A 4,606-nucleotide genomic window follows, 5' to 3' on the forward strand; every position below is an offset into this window, starting at 1 on the left:
AATTCATCTTATCTGTCAAAGCGAATCTGTCACGTAAAGCGAAGCAAGCGTTTTATCTGGCATCAGCTTAAGGTCTCATTGGGAGACACCAGGATTGAGTTGTGTATGTCAATGCCTAAATACCTTCGTTGACTTATTGACCAGAACCATTGGCACCTTACTTTACAGCAACTTTGCAGAATCAATTGGTCCCCACGAATGTCGACAAATTCAACTATTCGGCATTTAAAGAAATGTCGTTACCAGCGGATGAACAAAAATTTTTTCAAATTTAAAAAGTAAAAATTTCACTACTAAAAATTTAAAAATGTTCTTAAAGCTTGCAAAGAAATTTGGAAAAGATATATTAATGTTTTTGCTTTTAGGAGTAAGGTAAGAGCGTAGCTGATAAAATTGAGTGAGACCGAGTCTTACATACAAAACCTTTCATTATTGAATCGTGGCCGAAGTGGAGCTGAGCGGACCTCGGAGCCAAATAAAATATTTATTTATTTATTTATTTGTTACAGTCTTACGACTTAATAATACAACTATGATATTCGTACATACATATGTATATGAATTGTGATGGTCTTATTGCAAAAATTATCGGCTAATTAGCCTTCCAACTTTGCATAATAGAAGAACTTCTCAGGCTATCGCATTTTTATTGGGTATTATTTCGGGAAAAGTTGAGTGCCCGGCCCTACTTGAGAGAATCCATTTGTATGTTCCTAGCCGTAACTTGCGTCGTTTTGACGTGTTTAAGGTTGGGCTAAGTAGAACGGTTTATGGTGCAAACGCGCCAATAAACAGAACCTTATCAGACTTCAATCACTTTTCAAATTTTTTAGACATAGACTTTACCAATACTAGAGCAACCACATTAGAATTGGAAAGATTTCTTATGTCCAGTCATTAAGATCATGTACATTTTGTAATTTCTAATGTTTGAAATTCTAGATTGGGTTTTTGAATTCTTTCATATGTAAGTAATTCTTGTAAATTAAATTTTTAAGTAGACAATTCAGCATAATGGCAGATAGTTTTATCTATAATTCTGCTTAATGTCTGTTTTAACTATAGTTAGTTGTTAGACATAAATAAATAAATATAAAATTATGTATACAAAAACTATATATATTATATTAAATATGTCTATATTGGGCCCCATGAATAAAAATATGCAATTGCCCCCTCCAAAAAGTTCCGACCTTCCACTTACAATTTATTTGAATAATCGAGTACAAGGTCGGAAATTCCAAGAAAACGCAATTGCAGTTCTCAATCATACTGCAGAGCAGGCAAACTAGACAAGTGGTCTGAACAGGCAAGTTCCAGGCCGTATTGCTAGGGCCCTTCCCCTTCTCATATTATTGCTTCAGTTGTTAGGGCAGTTGTAAAGGACCGGAGCGGAACGATGAAAAAAATCGTTTTCTCCAAAGGCCTGGCCTAAACTTCAGTTTAAAACCTAATTTTATCATTTTCGGTCAGTAATTTATTAGTAATCTTCCTCTCCGGCAACACCGCAAAAAAAATTCTTCTTAGTAAGGATAAGTTTTGCGCAAAAATACTGTGGTCAATGTAGCCGGAGTTGGACTGATGAGGTTAGTTTTTTTTAAGCGCGGACGAAGGCCGCCAACAAGTTTACATTTTTTGTGTCTGTGGAAGGCTTTCGAGGAGTCAGGTATCACTTTTGAAAAAATTTGAACTGTGCTAGTGGGCGGGATATCAATAGCCACCTCACCTTCCGCTCCGAACACTAACCCAAAAACAGTGGGAAACTAACTAAACATTGCTCCAAAAAAGGTGATAATTTGGAACTTTTTAATCCCTACCAAAACCCGTGTAAGAGGTACCCGTACTAAAACCCGGGGAAATCTTTAGCTATTTGTACAACGATTTAGGCGTGCGGGGCGGAGGGGGAGGGGGCGTGGCTCCCCAAACCCCCCCTAAACGAAGGAGGATGAACGCCGCTTTATGAAAAGTCACCCCTCACCCCCTCCCGCCCTAAAGACCCCTTGGGAGCTGTTTGAAAATAGGGGAATTTTAGATATTTTGCAAGAAAAAAAAACAAAGTTAAACTTGCGTCCGAAGAAGGGGGGCTGAACACCTTTTGCAGAGAACACCTTTCTTCGTAGGCGGCCTTCGGCCGCGCTTAGGGATTATAACCCTTACTACGTAGAATTCTCCTTTCTGTGACATAACTGGGGCTACCGCCCCAGTGATGTAACCTTGGGAAAGGATGAGGTAACTAGAATTCCCTTTCTGTGTGGTAAACCTGGGGCTACCGCCCCAGTGATGTCTATTTTGGTTACTGGGTGTTTTATAAAAATATCTTGTATATAAAAATGTATATACAAATTTATAACAAAAATTTGCAACAAATACCATATTTCCAACCGACATTATTGATAAATTAGTGCACAGATTTAGTAAATTAAATTTTTGTAATAAAGCGTGAACTGTCGTCTACAAGTGTGTGTAAGTTTTTTGATTCGATTCACGCGTTTGGGCACAGCAACCCAAAATCGTTGTACAAATTCATAAAGAGTACCCAAAACCCGTATTGTGTGCCAATACTTTAACCCGTATCGGTACATGATCATTTTTATGGTGTCCTATTGTCACTCCATAAAAAAATTACTCTCATTAATCCAACACGGGCTACGACATCTACAGTATTTTTGCGCATACCTCCTATCTACGTTGACGGACCGGGAATGCCACCCACAGTATTTCTACGAAGAATTCCTTTCAGGGACAAGGGGAAATGAGGTATGCCATTAAAAAGTTTCGTCTGTTTTTCTCTTATTTCAGTAGGGGCAGAAGCAGCGGCTTTTCCACAACATCTCTGAAGCGACAAACAGTACTACAAAATTCTTAGTCCAACCCTTAATATCCCTTAGGATGTTATTGAAGCTCCACGAGACAAGGCTTTATATTGAGCATTAGCGTTACACGCCTCAATCATGTAAATCTAGACTTAGTGCACCTATAGCTTAGAACGTGGGGAAAATTATATTCTGTGAACTCCTTATTTAAGATCTTAAATAAATGAAATCATAATTCCACCACTTACCTTGTTGATATTGTTTGCGATCGTTAAACTAATACAAGAAAATTGCGACAAAAAGAAATGTGAAAATTAAACTCGCAAAAACAGCTGATCGTAGGGTCAAAACGATATTAGTAAATACAAGTACATACTCGATACTTTTCGTCCGATACCAAGTAATTTTGGTATCGATACTTTTGAACCGAGTACTGAGTAGGTATCGGAAGAAAGTAATAGCTCTGATCCAGTACTCCATGAACTTACAGGATTTTACACGAACTTACAGGAAAAATGTTCCCGTACTCCGAAATCCTCCAAAATCCTGCAAATGAGAGCGACTTTTGGAGAGTTGTGTAGAGAATGAAGTTGCAAGATTTTACCCGAACTTTTTCTTCTGGTAAAATCATGAAAAGTGTCAAACAATCACTGGTTGACGTTTTTACAGGAAAAATGGTCTTTTTGTTCCCGTACTTTTTGTTGTTACTCACTTTTTACTCTCACTTCAGAGAGTAATTTTGCTGTTTGACAGTTTTACAGGATTTTTCACGAAAACTATTGGATCAGAGCTAATGTTACGATTATCCTCGAAACCTTGAGGGATTTCCCAAATAACTTCCGGCTCGTATCGCTGGATTGTTAAATAAATGCTCACGATGACCAAATTGTAGTACAATTAACTTTATTGTACAACAAACAATTTACAATACTCACTAAGGGTACTCTTTAGTACGTTGTCGGTCTATTTCGAGGTATTGCGTCCAAAGGGGTGACCCGATCCAAAAAAAATTGCACACACTTCTAATCAAGGGTATACACATTATTTTAACACCCACTTTTGTTATTTTTGATTACTAATTTAATTATAAAATGGGTTTGAAATATGCCATTTTTGGCAAAATTCGCGGGAAAATTTTCCAATACGGAACCCGGCTTTAAAAAAAAAACAAAAATGAGGGGGTTTAGAGCAGCTTTTTGTGATTGTAAATCTGGAGGCTTATAGTTTTTATGAAAATTGAATTTTAAGTTGCAAAAAATGTCAACTTCAACCTCACTTTTTGCTTTGTAAACCAATTGTACTACAAAGTCGGTGCTGCCACACAACCAAAAATGCCCAAAAAAAAAGCACTGAAAACGAGAAACAATAAAAACGGGCATTGTAATTAACTTTTTTTTTAATTAAATATCGATGTATTGATAAAAAAAAAAAGTGATTCAGTCTAAAATCGAGAGATTTTGTAATAAAAATGTTAACTTAGTTATTTATTGAAGTATTAATTTTTATGGGAAAAGCGGCGCAGGCGAAAATTTTTAATAAAACATCGCGCTATTTTTTATTAACAATTTTCATTATTTATCGAAGTATTGATTTTTATTTTTAAAAATCGCGCGATTTTTTATTCAAATTTTTTATTATTTATCGAAGTATTGATTTTTATGGGAAAAGCGCCGCAGGGAAAAATTTTTAATAAAAAATCGCGCGATTTTTTATTAACAATTTTCATTATCAAATTAACGATGTACTTTTTCTACATTTGTGTACTTTTAACTATAATAACACCAGTAAATATT

At 36.0% G+C, this 4,606-nt stretch overlaps 1 long non-coding RNA gene across 2 annotated transcripts in view; it reads left to right on the plus strand.

Annotated features, from left to right (window-relative positions):
• LOC118735024 overlaps positions 1-528 on the plus strand; it is a 7,277-nt gene extending 6,749 nt beyond the window's left edge. The window contains exons 2-3 of one of the 2 annotated variants that reach the window (XR_004992494.1): positions 73-278; positions 366-528. This is a non-coding gene — a long non-coding RNA (uncharacterized LOC118735024). Of the gene's footprint in view, positions 1-72; positions 279-365 lie in introns of those variants that run through there. The other variant, XR_004992493.1, reaches the window with a different exon arrangement.
• Positions 529-4,606: the final 4,078 nt, after the last annotated feature.

The sequence above is a fragment of the Rhagoletis pomonella genome, unplaced genomic scaffold (assembly GCF_013731165.1).
Source record: "Rhagoletis pomonella isolate Grant_MI unplaced genomic scaffold, Rhpom_1.0 Rhpom_scaffold_00003, whole genome shotgun sequence".
Taxonomy (NCBI): Eukaryota; Metazoa; Arthropoda; class Insecta; order Diptera; family Tephritidae; genus Rhagoletis; species Rhagoletis pomonella.